Source organism: Arachis stenosperma, chromosome 3, assembly GCF_014773155.1.
Source record: "Arachis stenosperma cultivar V10309 chromosome 3, arast.V10309.gnm1.PFL2, whole genome shotgun sequence".
Lineage (NCBI taxonomy): Eukaryota > Viridiplantae > Streptophyta > Magnoliopsida > Fabales > Fabaceae > Arachis > Arachis stenosperma.
The window spans coordinates 88446040-88463205 of record NC_080379.1 but is presented as its reverse complement, the minus strand read 5'-3'; the positions used below and the strand labels follow the sequence as shown (position 1 = coordinate 88463205).

At 41.4% G+C, this 17166-nt stretch overlaps 2 non-coding genes across 2 annotated transcripts; one reads left to right on the top strand and one right to left on the bottom strand.

The window, feature by feature from the left end:
* Positions 1–852: 852 nt before the first annotated feature.
* LOC130971288 (small nucleolar RNA R71) lies at positions 853–956 on the bottom strand. The gene has a single exon (XR_009082514.1). It is a non-coding gene; the product is annotated as a small nucleolar RNA R71 (small nucleolar RNA).
* Positions 957–9166: 8210 nt separating this feature from the next.
* Positions 9167–9274, top strand: LOC130971586 (small nucleolar RNA R71). Its single transcript, XR_009082797.1, has one exon. It is a non-coding gene; the product is annotated as a small nucleolar RNA R71 (small nucleolar RNA).
* The last annotated feature ends 7892 nt before the right edge of the window (positions 9275–17166 follow it).

The following is a 17166-nucleotide window of genomic DNA, read 5'->3' as shown; positions in this document are numbered from 1 at the left end:
TGTACTTGGCGTTCAACGCCAAGTTACATCGTCAATTTCCGAATAAAGTATAGACTATTATATATTGCTAGAAAGCTCTGGATGTCTACTTTCCAACGCCGTTGAGAGCGCGCCATTTGGAGTTCTGTAGCTCCAGAAAATCCATTTCGAGTGCAGGGAGGTCAGATTCCAACAGCATCAGCAGTCCTTTTGTCAGCCTTTTTCAGAGTTTTGCTCAAGTCCCTCAATTTCAGCCAGAAATTACCTGAAATCACAGAAAAACACACAAACTCATAGTAAAGTCCAGAAATATGAATTTAACATAAAAACTAATGAAAACATCCCTAAAAGTAGCTTGAACTTACTAAAAACTACCTAAAAACAATGCCAAAAAGCGTATAAATTATCCGCTCATCAGAAGCTAAATTACAACAATCCAGAAACAACCTTTCAGAAATTTTCGAACAAGAGAAAGAGATGGCAGCCAAAAATAATAATAATACAAGGAGAATGCTTGGTGACTTCACAAAGCCAACGTCCAAGTTTGATGGAAGAAGCATCTCCATCCCTGCCATTGGAGCCAATAACTTTGAGCTGAAACCTCAGCTAGTTGCCTTGATGCAACAAAACTGCAAGTTTTATGGACTTCCATCTGAAGATCCCTATCAGTTTTTAACTGAGTTCTTGCAGATCTGTGAGACTGTAAAGACGAATGGAGTTGATCCCGAAGTCTACAGACTCATGCTTTTCCCTTTTGCTGTAAGAGACAGAGCTAGAGTATGGTTGGATTCACAACCCAAGGATAGCCTGGACTCCTGGGATAAGCTGGTCACTGCCTTCTTGGATAAATTCTTTCTTCCTCAAAAGCTGAGCAAGCTGAGAGTGGATGTTCAAACCTTCAAACAAAAAGATGGTGAATCCCTCTATGAAGCATGGGAAAGATACAAGCAGCTGACCAAAAGATGTCCATCTGACATGTTTTCAGAATGGACCATATTAGATATATTCTATTATGGTCTATCTAAATTTTCGAAAATGTCATTAGATCATTCTGCAGGTGGATCTATTCACCTGAAGAAAACGCCTGAAGAGGCTCAAGAACTCATTGACATGGTTGCAAACAACCAATTCATGTACACCTCTGAGGGGAATTCCGTGAACAATGGGATACCTCAGAAGAAAGGAGTTCTTGAAATTGATACTCTGAATGCCATATTGGCTCAGAACAAAGTGTTGACTCAACAGGTCAACATGATCTCTCAAAATCTGAATAGATGGCAACATGCATCCAACAGTACTAGAGAGGCAGCTTCTGAAGAAGCTTATGATCCTGAGAACCCTGCCATGGCAGAGGTTAATTACATGGGTGAACCTTATGGAAACACCTATAACTCATCATGGAGAAATCATCCAAATTTCTCATGGAAGGATCAACAAAAGCCTCAACAAGGCTTTAACAATGGTGGACGCAACAGGCTGGGCAATAGCAAGCCATATCCATCATCTTCTCAGCAACAGACAGAGAATTCTGAACAAAACACTTCTAATTTAGCCAATGTAGTCTCTGATCTGTCAAAAGCCACTTTCAGTTTCATGAGTGAAACAAGATCCTCCATTAGAAATCTGGAGGCACAAGTGGGCCAGCTGAGTAAGAAAGTCATTGAAACTCCTCCTAGTACTCTCCCAAGCAATACAGAAGAGAATCCAAAAGGGGAGTGCAAAGCCATTGACATAGTCAATATGGCCGAATGCACAAGGGAGGAGGAGGACGAAAATCCTAGTGAGGAAGACCTCCTGGGACGTTCCTCAAGCAAGAAGGAGTTTCCTATTAAGGATCCAAAGGAATCTGAGGCTCATACAGAGACCATAGAGATTCCGTTGAATCTCCTTCTGCCATTCATGAGCTCTGAAGACTATTCATCCTCTGAAGAGGATGAAGATGTAACTGGAGAGCAAGTTGCTCAATACTTAGGAGCTATCATGAAGCTGAATGCCAAGTTGTTTGGTAATGAGACTTGGGAAAGTGAACCTCCCTAGCTCATTAATGAACTGGATACTTGGATTCAGAAAATTCTACCTCAAAAGAAACAAGATCCTGGCAAGTTCTTAATACCTTGTACCATAGGCACCATGACCTTTGCAAAAGCTCTGTGTGATCTGGGGTCAGGGATAAATCTTATGCCACTCTCTGTAATGGAGAAGCTGGGGATCATTGAGGTACAACCTGCCTTGTTCTCATTACAACTGGCAGACAAGTCATTGAGACAAGCTTATGGAATAGTAGAGGACGTGTTAGTAAAGGTTGAAGGCCTTTACATCCCTGCTGATTTCATAATCTTAGACACTAGGAAGGAAGAGGATGATTGCATCATCCTTGGAAGACCTTTCCTAGCCACAGCAGGAGCTGTGATAGATGTTAACAGAGGAGAATTAGTCCTTCAATTGAATGGAGAATACCTTGTGTTTAAGGTACAAAGCCATCCCTCTGTGACAGAAGAGAGTAAGCATAAAGAGCTTCTCTCAGTTCAGGGTCAAGAAGAGCCCCCACAGTCAAACTCTAAGTTTGGTGTTGTGAGGCCACAACCAAACTCTAAGTTTGGTGTTAAGATCCCATATCCAAACTCTAAGTTTGGTGTGGACAACTATACAACATTGACCTGATCACCTTGTGGCTCCATGAGAGCCACTGTCAAGCTATTGACATTAAAGAAGCGCTTGTTGGGAGGCAACCCAATTTTATCTAATTTTATTTTATTCTATTTTATTGTTATTTTGTGTTTTATTAGGTACATGATCATGAAGAGTCACGAAAAAATCATAAAAATTAAAAACAGAATCAAAAACAGCAGAAAAAAAAAATTTTCACCCTGGAGAACGCACAGGCTGGCGTTCAACGCCAGTAAGGTGCATCTGGCTGGCGTTCAACGCCAGAACAGAGCACCATTCTGGCGCTGAACGCCAGAAACAAGCAACATTCTGGTGCTGAACGCCAGGAATGTGCCCAGAAAGGAAAAACTGGCGCTGAACGCCAGTAACAAGCATGAAACTGGCGTTCAACGCCAGAAACATGCTTTACATGGGCGTTGAACGCCCAGAATGTCCACCAATGGGCGTTTAAACGCCAGAATGATGCACAAAGGCATTTTACATGCCTATTTGGTGCAGGGATGGAATTCCTTGACACCTCAGGATCTGTGGACCCCACAGGATCCCCACCTACCATATTCCCACCTTACCTTTTAATCGTAATCACACTCTCCTAATCCTATTTCACTCTTCCCCATGTCACCCTTCCCAACTACCCCATTCACCAATCACCTCAATTCCTTTTCCCAATTACCCCATTCACCACTCACATCCATCCACTCTTCCCCACAAACCCCACCTACCTTCAAAAATTCAAACCAATTTCCCTCCCATTCTGGTGCAAGAAATTGTGATCATCAATGGCGCCACAGACTTGGTGGGCTCATTGCAATCTCAACTCTCTATCACAACTCCGCACAACTAACCAGCAAGTGCACTGGGTCGTCCAAGTAATAAACCTTACGCGAGTAAGGGTCGATCCCACGGAGATTGTTGGTATGAAGCAAGCTATGGTCACCTTGTAAATCTTAGTCAGGCAGACTCAAATGGGTATAGATGATATATGAATAAAACTTAAAGATAAAGATAGAGATACTTATGTATATCATTGGTGAGAGCTTCAGATAAGCGTATGAAGATGCTTTCCCTTCCGTCTCTCTGCTTTCCTACTGTCTTCATCCAATCCTTCTTACTCCTTTCCATGGCAAGCTTATGCAAGGGTTTCACCGTTGTCAGTGGCTACCTCCATCCTCTCAGTGGAAATGTTCAACGCACCCGTCACGGCACGGCTATCCAGCTGTCGGTTCTCGGTCAGGCCGGAATAGAATCCAGTGATTCTTTTGCATCTGTTACTAACGCCCCGCCTGCTAGGAGTTTGAAGCACGTCACAGTCATTCAATCATTGAATCCTACTCAGAATACCACAGACAAGGTTAGACCTTCCGGATTCTCTTGAATGCCGCCATCAGTTCTTGCCTATACCACGAAGACTCTGATCTCACAGAATGGCTGGCTCGGTTGTCAGGCGAGCACTCGGTTGTCAGGCGATCAACCATGCATCGTGCATCAGGAACCTAAGAGATAAACACTAGAGCCTTGTATGCTTGTAGAACAAAAGTGGTTGTCAGTCACTTTGTTCATAGGTGAGAATGATGATGAGTGTCACGGATCATCACTTTGTTCATATATTGCTGGAAAGCCCAGGATGTCTACTTTCCAACGCCGTTGAGAGCGCGCCAATTGGGCTTCTGTAGCTCCAGAAAATCCACTTCGAGTGCAGGGAGGTCAGAATCCAACAGCATCTACAGTCCTTTTCAGTCTCTAGATCAGATTTTTGCTCAGGTCCCTCAATTTCAGCTAGAAAATACCTGAAATTACAGAAAAACACACAAACTCATAGTAAAGTCCACAAAAGTGAATTTTAACTAAAAACTAATAAAAATATGCTAAAAACTCAACTCAAACTACTAAAAACATACTAAAAACAATGCCAAAAAGCGTACAAATTATCCGCTCATCACAACACCAAACTTAAATTGTTGCTGTCCCAAGCAACTGAAAATCAAATAAGATAAAAAGAAGAGAATAGCAATGAATTCCAAAAACATCTATGAAGATCAGTATCAATTAGATGAGCGGGACTTTTAGCTTTTTGCCTCTGAACAGTTTTGGCATCTCACTCTATCCTTTGAAATTCAGAATGATTGGCTTCTTTAGGAACTCAGAATCCAGATAGTGTTATTGATTCTCGTAGTTAAGTATGATGATTCTTGAACACAACTACTTTATGAGTCTTGGCCGTGGCCCAAAGCACTCTGTCCTCCAGTATTACCACCGGATACATACATGCCACAGACACATAATTGGGTGAACCTTTTCAGATTGTGACTTAGCTTTGCTAAAGTCCCCAATTAGAGGTGTCCAGGGTTCTTAAGCACACTCTTTTTGCCTTGGATCACAACTTTATTTCTTTCTTTTTCTTTCTTTTTCTCTTTCTTCTTTTTTTTTTCATTTTTTTTTCGCCTCTTTTTTTTTTCACTGCTTTTTCTTGCTTCAAGAATCATTTTTATGATTTTTCAGATCCTCAGTAACATGTCTCCTTTTTCATCATTCTTTCAAGAGCCAACATTCATGAACCACAAATTCAAAAGACATATGCACTGTTTAAGCATACATTCAGAAAACAAAAGTGTTGCCACCACATCAAAATAATTAAACTGTTATAAAATTCAAAATTCATGCAATTCTTTTCTTTTTCAATTAAGAACATTGTTTATTTAAGAAAGGTGATGGATTCATAGGACATTCATAACTTTAAGGCATAGACACTAATGATCATAAGACACAAACATGGATAAATATAAGCACTAAAATTCGAAAAACAGAAAAATAAAGAACAAGGAGATTAAAGAACAGGTCCACCTTAGTGATGGCGGCTTGTTCTTCCTCTTGAAGGTCTTATGGAGTGCTTGAGCTCCTCAATGTCTCTTCCTTGTCTTTGTTGCTCCTCTCTCATGATTCTTTGATATTCTCTAATCTCATGGAGGAGGATGGAATGTTCTTGGTGCTCCACCCTTAGTTGTCCCATGTTGGAACTCAATTCTCCTAGGGAGGTGTTCAGTTGCTCCCAATAATCTTGTGGAGGAAAGTGCATCCCTTGAGGCATCTCAGGGATCTCATGATGAGAGGGGTCTCTTGTTTGCTCCATCCTTCTTTTAGTGATGGGCTTGTCCTCATCAATGAGGATGTCTCCTTCTATGTCAACTCCTACAGAATAACAGAGGTGACAAATGAGGTGAGGAAAGGCTAACCTTGCCAAGGTGGAGGACTTGTCCGCCACCTTATAGAGTTCTTGGGCTATAACCTCATGAACTTCCACTTCTTCTCCAATCATGATGCTATGAATCATGATGGCCCGGTCTAGAGTAACTTCGGACCGGTTGCTAGTGGGAATGATTGAGCGTTGGATAAACTCCAACCATCCTCTAGACACGGGCTTGAGGTCATGCCTTCTCAATTGAACCGGCTTCCCTCTTGAATCTCTCTTCCATTGGGCGCCCTCTTCACAAATGTCGGTGAGGACTTGGTCCAACCTTTGATCAAAGTTGACCCTTCTAGTGTAAGGATGCTCATCTCCTTGCATCATGGGCAAGTTGAATGCTAACCTTACATTTTCCGGACTAAAATCCAAGTATTTCCCCCGAACCATAGTGAGCCAATTCTTTGGTTCCGGGTTCACACTTTGATCATGGTTCTTGATGATCCATGCATTGGCATAGAACTCTTGAACCATCAAGATTCCGACTTGTTGAATGGGGTTGGTAAGAACTTCCCAACCTCTTCTTCGGATCTCATGTAGGATCTCCGGATATTCACTCTTTTTGAGTGAAAAAGGGACCTCGGGGATCACCTTCTTCAAGGCCACAACTTCATAGAAGTGGTCTTGATGCACCCTTGAGATGAATCTCTCCATCTCCCATGACTCGGAGGTGGAAGCTTTTGCCTTCCCTTTCCTCTTTCTAGAGGTTTCTCCGGCCTTGGATGCCATAAATGGTTATGGAAAAACAAAAAGCAATGCTTTTACCACACCAAACTTAAAAAGGTTTGCTCGTCCTCGAGCAAAGGAAAAAAGAGAGTAGAAGAAGAAGAAATGAGGAAGAAGGGAATGGCTTTGTGTTCGGCCAAAGAGGGGAGAAGTGGTGTTTAGGCTGTGTGAAAATGAAGGGGTGAAGAAGGGTTTATATAGGAGAGGGGGGGTTCATGGTTCGGTCATGTATGGGTGGGTTTAGGAGGGAAAAGTGGTTTGAATTTGAAGGGTGAGGTAGGTGGGGTTTTATGATGGATGGATGTGAGTGGTGAAGAAATATGGGATTTGATAGGTGAAGGTTTTTTGGGGAAGAGGGTTGAGGTGATTGTGAATGGGTGAAGAAGAGAGAGAGTGGGGTTGGTGGGGATCCTGTGGGTCCACAGATCCTGAGGTGTCAAGGAAAAGTCATCCCTGCACCAAATGGCATTCAAAATCACGTTTTGAGCCAATTCTGGCGTTAAACGCCGGGCTGGTGCCCATTTCTGGCGTTTAACGCCAGGTTCTTGCCCTTTTCTGGTGTTTAACGCCAGTCTGGTGCCCCTTTCTGGCGTTAAACACCCAGAATGGTGCCAGACTGGGCGTTAAACGCCCACCTGCTAGCCTTACTGGCGTTTAAACGCCAGTAAGTTCCTCCTCCAGGGTGTGCTATTTTTCTTCCTATTTTTCATTCTGTTTTTGCTTTTTCAATTGTTTTTGTGACTTCTCATGATCATCAACCTACAAAAAACATAAAATAACAAAAGGAAATAGATAAAATATAATATTGGGTTGCCTCCCAACAAGCGCTTCTTTAATGTCAGTAGCTTGACAGAGGGCTCTCATGGAGCCTCACTTTTGCTCAGAGTAATGTTGGAACCTCCCAACACCAAACTTAGAGTTTGAATGTGGGGGTTCAACACCAAACTTAGAGTTTGGTTGTGGCCTCCCAACACCAAACTTAGAGTTTGACTGTGGGGGCTCTGTTTGACTCTGATTTGAGAGAAGCTCTTCATGCTTCCTCTCCATGGTGACAGAGGGATATCCTTGAGCCTTAAACACAAAGGATTCTTCATTCACTTGAATGATCAGTTCACCTCCATCAACATCAATCACAGCCTTTGCTGTGGCTAGGAAGGGTCTTCCAAGGATGATAGATTCATCCATGCACTTCCCAGTCTCTAGGACTATGAAATCAGCAGGATGTAATGGTTTTGAATCTTCACCAAACATCCTCTACAAGTCCATGAGCTTGTTTTCTTGAGTTGTCTGCCATCTCTAATGAGATTCTTGCAGCTTGCACCTCAAAGATCCCCAGCTTCTCATTACAGAGAGAGGCATGAGGTTTACACTTGACCCTAAGTCACACAGAGCCTTCTTGAAGGTCATGGTGCCTATGGTACAAGGTATTGAAAACTTCCCAGGATCTTGTCTCTTTTGAGGTAATTTCTGCCTAGACAAGTCATCTAGTTCTTTGGTGAGCAAAGGGGGTTCATCCTCCCAAGTCTCATTTCCAAATAACTTGTCATTTAGCTTCATGATTGCTCCAAGGTATTTAGCAACTTGCTCTTCAGTGACATACTCATCCTCTTCAGAGGAAGAATACTCATCAGAGCTCATGAAGGGCAGAAGTAAGTCCAATGGAATCTCTATGGTATCATTTTGAGCCTCAGATTCCCATGGTTCCTCATTGGGGAACTCAGTGGAGGTCAGTGCACGCCCATTGAGGTCTTCCTCAGTGGCGTTCACTTCCTTTCCTTCCTCTCCAAATTCGGCCATGTTGATGGCCTTGCACTCTCCTTTTGGATTTTTTTCTGTGTTGCTTGGAAGAGTACTTGGAGGGAGTTCAGTAACTTTCTTGCTCAGCTGTCCCACTTGTGCCTCCAAATTCCTAATGGAGGACCTTGTTTCAGTCATGAAACTTTGAGTGGTTTTGATTTGATCAGAGATCATGGTTGCTAAGTCAGAGTGGTTCTGCTTAGAATTCTCTGTCTGTTGCTGAGAAGATGATGGAAAAGGCTTGCCATTGCTAAACCTGTTTTCTTCCACCATTATTGTTGTTGAACCTTGTTGAGGTCTCTCTTGATTCTTCCATGAGAAATTTGGGTGATTTCTCCATGAAGAATTATAGGTGTTTCCATAGGGTTCTCCTAGGTAATTCACCTCTTCCATTGAAGGGTTCTCAGGTTCATAAGCTTCTTCTTCAGATGAAGCATCCTTAGTACTTCTTGGTGCATTTTGCATTCCAGACAGACTTTGAGAAATCAAATTGACTTGTTGAGTCAATATTTTGTTCTGACCCAGAATGGCATTCAGAGTATCAATCTCAAGAACTCCTTTCTTCTGACTTGTCCCATTGTTCACAGGATTCCTTTCAGAAGTGTACATGAATTGGTTATTTGCAACCATTTCAATTAGCTCTTGAGCTTCTGTAGGCGTCTTCTTCAGATGAAGAGATCCTCCAGCAGAGCTATCCAAAGACATCTTGGATAGTTCAGACAGACCATCATAGAAAATACCTATGATGCTCCATTCAGAAAGCATGTCTGAGGGACACTTTCTGATTAATTGTTTGTATCTTTCCCAAGCTTCATAGAGGGATTCTCCATCCTTCTGTCTAAAGGTTTGGACTTCCACTCTAAGCTTACTCAATTTTTGAGGTGGAAAGAACTTTGCCAAGAAGGCATTGACTAGCTTTTCCCATGAGTCAAGGCTTTCTTTAGGTTGTGAGTCCAACCATGTCCTAGCTCTGTCTCTTACAGCAAAAGGGAATAGCATAAGTCTGTTGACCTCAGGGTCAACCCCTTAGTCTTGACAGTGTCACAGATTTGCAAGAATTCAGCTAAGAACTGATGAGGATCTTCCAATGGAAGTCCATGGAACTTACAATTCTGTTGCATTAGAGAAACTAATTGAGGCTTAAGCTCAAAGTTGTTTGCTCCAATGGCAGGGATAGAGATGCTTCTCCCATAGAAGTCGGGAGTAGGTGCAGTAAAGTCACCCAGCACCTTCCTTGCATTGTTGTTGTTTTCGGCTGCCATGGGTTCTTCTTCCTTGAAGATTTCTGTTAGGTCCTCTACAGAGAGTTGTGCCTTAGCTTCTCTTAGCTTTCGCTTCAAGGTCCTTTCAGGTTCAGGGTCAGCTTCAACAAGAATGCCTTTGTCTTTGTTCCTGCTCATATGAAAGAGAAGAGAACACGAAAGTGTGGAATCCTCTATGTCACAGTATAGAGATTCCTTGAGGTGTCAGAGGAAAAAAAAAATAGAAGACAAAGGTAGAAAATTCGAACTTATCAAGAAAGATGGAGTTCGAATTGTGCATTGAGGAATAGTGTTAGTCCATAAATAGAAGGATGTGAGAGGAGAGGAAGAAATTTTCGAAAAATTAAATAAAAAAGATTTTAAAAAAAAATTTTGAAAAACTTTAATTTGATTTTCGAAAAACAAGAGTGAGAAAGAGATCAAGTAATTTTTGAAAAGGATTTTGAAATTAGAAATCAAAAAGATATGATTTGAAAACTATTTTGAAAAAGATGTGATTAAAAAGATTTGATTGAGAAGTTATGGTTTTAAAAAGATATGATTGAAAAAATATGATTTGAAAACCATTTAAAAAGATTTGATTTTTAAAAATTAATGACTTGCCTAACAAGAAAAGATATGATTCAGACATTAAACCTTTCTCAACAGAAAAGGAAACATACTTGAAATGTTGAATCAAATCATTAATTGATAGCAAGTATCTTTGAAAAAGGAAAGAAATTGATTTTGAAAACATTTGATTAAAAAGATATGATTTGAAAAAGATTTGATTTTGAAAAACTTTGAAAACTTGAAAAAAAATTGATTCGAAAACAAAATCCTCCCCCTTGTGCCATCCTGGCGTTAAACGCCCAGAATGGTGCACATTCTGGCGTTTAACGCCCAAAACTCTACCCTTTTGGGCGTTAAACGCCCAACCAGGTACCTTGGCTGGCGTTTAAACGCCAGTCTGTCCTTCTTCACTGGGCGTTTTGAACGCCCAGCTTTTTCTGTGTAATTCTTCTGCTGCATGTTCTGAATCTTCAGTTCCCTGTACTATTGACTTGAAAATAGAACCAAGATCAAATAAACAATGCATGCAAGACACCAAACTTAAAATTAGACACTAGACTCAAACAAGAAACATAAAATCTTTTTGGTTTTTTTTATGGTTTTGTAAATTTTTTTTTGTGCTTTTTCGAAAATTATATGAAAATAGAAAATAAAGGTTTCAGAATTCTCAATTTGATTTCCAGGAATCATTGCAATGCTAGTCTAAGACTCCGGTCCAGGAATTAGACATGGCTTCACAGCCAGCCAAGCTTTCAAAGAAAGCTTCGGTCCAAAAAACTAGACATGGCCAATGGCCAGCCAAGCCTTAGCAGATCATTGCTCCAATAGCAAGATTGATAGAAATCAACAAGCTATTGTGATGATCAGTTGAAACCTCGGTCCAATAAGATTAGACATGGCTTCTCAGCCAGCCAGATTTCAATAGATCATCATGAAACACTAGAATTCATTCTTAAGAACTCTGAAGAAAAATACCTAATCTAAGCAACAAGATGAACCGTCAGTTGTCCATACACAGAACAATTCCCCGGCAACGGCGCCAAAAACTTGGTGCACGAAATTGTGATCATCAATGGCGCCACAGACTTGGTGGGCTCATTGCAATCTCAACTCTCTATCACAACTCCGCACAACTAACCAGCAAGTGCACTGGGTCGTCCAAGTAATAAACCTTACGCGAGTAAGGGTCGATCCCACGGAGATTGTTGGTATGAAGCAAGCTATGGTCACCTTGTAAATCTTAGTCAGGCAGACTCAAATGGGTATAGATGATATATGAATAAAACATAAGATAAAGATAGAGATACTTATGTATATCATTGGTGAGAGCTTCAGATAAGCGTATGAAGATGCTTTCCCTTCCGTCTCTCTGCTTTCCTACTGTCTTCATCCAATCCTTCTTACTCCTTTCCATGGCAAGCTTATGCAAGGGTTTCACCGTTGTCAGTGGCTACCTCCCATCCTCTCAGTGGAAATGTTCAACGCACCCTGTCACGGCACGGCTATCCAGCTGTCGGTTCTCGGTCAGGCCGGAATAGAATCCAGTGATTCTTTTGCGTCTGTCACTAACGCCCCGCCTGCTAGGAGTTTGAAGCACGTCACAGTCATTCAATCATTGAATCCTACTCAGAATACCACAGACAAGGTTAGACCTTCCGGATTCTCTTGAACACCGCCATCAGTTCTTGCCTATACCACGAAGACTCTGATCTCACGGAATGGCTGGCTCGGTTGTCAGGCGAGCACTCGGTTGTCAGGCGATCAACCATGCATCGTGCATCAGGAACCTAAGAGATAAACACTAGAGCCTTGTATGCTTGTAGAACAAAAGTGGTTGTCAGTCACTTTGTTCATAGGTGAGAATGATGATGAGTGTCACGGATCATCACATTCATCAAGTTGAAGAGCAAGTGATATCTTGGACAAAGAACAAGCGGAATTGAATAGAAGAACAATAGTGATTGCATTAATACTCGAGGTACAGCAGAGCTCCACACCTTAATCTATGGTGTGTAGAAACTCCACCGTTGAAAATACATAAGAACAAGGTCTAGGCATGGCCGTGAGGCCAGCCTCCCAGTGATCAAAAGATTCAAAGATCTCAAGATGAAAAATACAATAGTAAAAGGTCCTACTTATAGGGAACTAGTAGCCTAAGGATTACAAAGATGAGTAACTGACATAAAAATCCACTTCCGGGCCCACTTGGTGTGTGCTTGGGCTGAGCAATGAAGCATTTTTTGTGTAGAGACTCTTCTTGGAGTTAAACGCCAGCTTTTATGCCAGTTTGGGCGTTTAACTCCCATTTTGGTGCCAGTTCCGGCGTTTAACGCTGGAAATTCTGAAGGTGACTTTGAACGCCGGTTTGGACCATCAAATCTTGGGCAAAGTATGGACTATCATATATTGCTGGAAAGCCCAGGATGTCTACTTTCCAAAGCCGTTGAGAGCGGGCCAATTGGGCTTCTGTAGCTCCAGAAAATTCACTTCGAGTGCAGGGAGGTCAGAATTCAACAGCATCTACAGTCCTTTTCAGTCTCTGGATCAGATTTTTGCTCAGGTCCCTCAATTTCAGCCAGAAAATACCTGAAATTACAGAAAAACATACAAACTCATAGTAAAGTCCAGAAAAGTGAATTTTAACTAAAAACTAATAAAAATATACTAAAAACTCAACTCAAACTACTAAAAACATACTAAAAACAATGCCAAAAAGCGTACAAATTATCCGCTCATCACATTCCCACCCAAAATGGCCGAACATACCTCCCTCCCTTTCCCTATAAATACCCTTCCATTCTACTTCATTTTCACACAACACAACCCCTTCTTCTTCACCTAAGCCGAACCATCACTCTCCCTTCTCTACGATATTTTCTTCTTCTTCTTCTTCTTTTCTTTCTTCTCTTGCTCGAGGGCGAGCAATATTTTAAGTTTGGTGTGGTAAAAGCATACACTTTTTTTTGTTTTTCCATTACCAATGGCACCTAAGGCCGGAGTATCCTCTAGAAAAGGAAAAGGGAAGACAAAAGCTTCCACCTCTGAGTCATGGGAGATGGAAAGATTCATCTCCAAGAGCCATCAAGACCACTTCTATGATGTTGTGGCAAAGAAGAATGTGATCCCTGAGGTCCCTTTCAAGCTCAAGAAAAATGAGTATCCGGAGATCCGACATGAAGTCCGAAGAAGAGGTTGGGAAGTCTTAACCAACCCCATACAACAAGTCGGAATCTTAATGGTTCAAGAGTTCTATGCCAATGCATGGATCACTAGGAACCATGATCAAGGTATGAACCCGAGTCCAAAGAATTATCTCACAATGGTTCGGGGAAAATACTTGGATTTCAGTCCGGAAAATGTAAGGTTGGCATTCCACTTGCCCATGATGCAAGGTGATGAACGCCCCTACACTAGAAGGGTCAACTTTGATCAAAGGTTGGACCAAGTCCTTATGGACATTTGTGTGGAAGGAGCTCAATGGAAGAGAGACTCCAAAGGCAAGCCAGTCCAACTAAGAAGACTGGACCTCAAGCCTATAGCTAGAGGATTGTTGGAGTTCATTCAACGCTCCATCATTCCTACTAGCAACCGATCTGAAGTTACTGTGGATCGGGCCATCATGATTCATGGCATCATGATTGGAGAGGAAGTAGAAGTTCATGAGGTCATCTCCAATGAAATCTACAAAATAGCCGACAAGCCTTCACCTATGGCACGGCTAGCTTTTCCTCACCTTATTTGCCATCTATGTTACTCAGTTGGGGTTATCATAGAAGGAGACATCTCCATTGAAGAGGACAAGCCCATCACCAAGAAGAGGATGGAGCAAGCAAGAGAAGCCCCTCACGGTTCTCAAGAGGTGCATGAGGAAGCTCATCATCAAGAAATCCCTGAGATGCCTCAAGGGATGCACTTTCCTCCAAATAACTATTGGGAACAACTCAATACTTCCTTAGAAGGGTTGAGCCACAATGTTGAACAACTAAGGGTGGAACATCATGAGCACTCCATCATTCTCCAAGAAATAAGAGAAGATCAAAGAGCAATGAGAGAGGAGCAACAAAGGCAAGGAAGGGACATAGAAGAGCTAAAGAACATTATTGGTCCTTCAAGAAGAAGACGCCACTAAAGGTGGATTCATTCCTTGTTCTTTACTTCTTTCTGTTTTCGGTTTTTAATGTTATGTTTATCTATATTTTGTGTCTTTATTTCATGATCATTAGTATGTAACCATGCCTTAAAGCTATGAATAAAATCCATTAATCCTTCACTTCTCTTAAATGAAAAATGTTTTAATTCAAAAGAACAAGAAGTACATAAATTTCGAAAATAGCTCTTGAATTTAGTTTAATTATATTGATGTGGTGACAATACTTTTTGTTTTCTGAATGAATGCTTGAACAGTGCATATGTTTTTTGATCTTGTTGTTTATGAATGTTAAAATTGTTGGCTCTTGAAAGAATGATGAACAAAGAGAAATGTTATTGATGATCTGAAAAATCATGAAATTGATTCTTGAAGCAAGAAAAAGCAGTGAATGAAAAAAAAAAAAGAAGGAGCAGTAGAAAAAGCCAATAGCCCTTAAAACCAAAAGGCAAGGGTAAAAAGGATCCAAGGCTTTGAGCATCAATGGATAGGAGGGCCCAAGGACATTAAATCCAGGCCTAAGCGGCTAAACCAAGCTGTCCCTAACCATGTGCTTGTGTCATGAAGGTCCAAGTGAAAAGCTTGAGACTGAGTGGTTAAAGTCATGATCCAAAGCAAAAAAAGAGTGTGCTTAAGAGCTCTGGACACCTCTAACTGAGGACTCTAGCAAAGCTGAGTCACAATCTGAAAAGGTTCACCCAGTCATGTGTCTGTGGCATTTGTGTATCCGGTGGTAATACTGGAAAACAAAATGCTTAGGGCCACGGCCAAGACTCATAAGTAGCTGTGTTCAAGAATCAACATACTTAACTAGGAGAATCAATAAACACTATCCGAAATTCTAAGTTCCTAGAGAAGCCAATCATTCTAAACTTCAAAGGAAAAAGTGAGATGCCAAAACTGTTCAGAAGCAAAAAGCTACAAGTCCCGCTCATCTAATTATAATTAATATTCATTGATATTTTGAAATTTATAGTATATTCTCTTCTTTTTATCCTATTTGATTTTCAGTTGCTTGGGGACAAGCAACAATTTAAGTTTGGTGTTGTGATGAGCGGATAATTTATACGCTTTTTGGCATTATTTTTAGTTAGTTTTTAGTAAGTTTAAGCTACTTTTAGGGATGTTTTCATTAGTTTTTATGTTAAATTCACATTTCTGGACTTTACTATGAGTTTGTGTGTTTTTCTGTGATTTCAGGTAAATTCTGGCTGAAATTGAGGGATTTGAGCAAAACTCTGAAAAAAGCTGACAAAAGGACTGCTGATGCTGTTGGAATCTGACCTCCCTGCACTCAAAATGGATTTTCTGGAGCTACAGAACTCCAATTGGCGCGCTCTCAACGGCTTTGGAAAGTAGATATCCAGGGCTTTCCAGCAATATATAATAGTCCATACTTTATTCGGAAATTGACGACGTAACTTGGCGTTGAACGCCAAGTTCATGCTGCTGTCTGGAGTTAAACGCCAGAAAAACGTCATGATCCGAAGTTGAACGCCCAAAACACGTCATAACTCGGAGTTCAACTCCAAGAGAAGCCTCAGCTCGTGGATTGATCAAGCTCAGCCCAAGCATACACCAAGTGGGCCCCGGAAGTGGATTTATGCATCAATTACTTACTCATGTAAACCCTAGGAGCTAGTTTATTATAAATAGAACATTTAACTGTTGTATTGAAAGTCTTGGATCATTCGGTCTTGTGACCACATGGGGGCTGGCCTCTCGGCCATGCCTGAACCTTTTACTTGTGTATTTTCAACGGTGGAGTTTCTGCACACCATAGATTAAGGGTGTGGAGCTCTGCTGTACCTCAAGTATTAATGCAATTCTATTTTCTTTTATTCAAATATCTCTTATTCTTATTCCAAGATATTCATTCGTACCCAAGAACATGATGAATGAAATGATTATGTGGCACTCATTATCATTCTCACTTATGAACGCGCGTGATTGACAACCACTTCCGTTCTACATGCAACCGAGCTTGAATGTGTATCTCTTAGATTCTCCAACAGAATCTTCGTGGTATAAGCTAGATAGATGGCGGCATTTATGAGGATCCGGAAAGTCTCACCTTGTCTGTGGTATTCCGAGTAGGATCCTGGGAGTCCGGAAAGTCTAACCTTGTCTGTGGTATTCGGAGTAGGATTCCGGTAATGAATGACTGTGACGTGCTTCAGACTTGCAAGTGCTGGGCGTGATGACAAACGCAAAAGAATCAAGGGATTCTATTCCAGTAGGCGCGGGAACCAACCAGTGATTAGCCGTGCTGTGACAGAGCGCGTGAGCGTAGTTTTCACTGCGAGGATGGGATGTAGCCTTCGGCCAGGTGATGCCTCCAGACGATTAGCCATGCGAGTGACAGCCGCAGAGGACCATTTTCCCGAGAGGATTAAAAGTAGCCATCGTCGAACGGTGAACCCCTATACACAGCTTGCCATGGAAAGGAATAAGAAGGATTGAGTTGAAGCAGTAGGAGAGCAGGCGTCTTTGAGCCATACAGTATCTCCATTCGCTTATCTGAAATTCCCACCAATGAATCTGCATAAGTATTCTATCCCTTTTATTATTTCTATTTTATTATTTCTATTTTCGAAACCATAAACAAATTTAATCTGCCTAACTGAGATTTACAAGGTGACCATAGCTTGCTTCATACCAACAATCTCTGTGGGATCGACCCTTACTCACGTAAGGTTTATTACTTGGACGACCCAGTACACTTGCTGGTTAGTTGAACGGAGTTGTGAAAACAACCGATGCCATAATAATAATTTCATACAAATACAAAGAACATG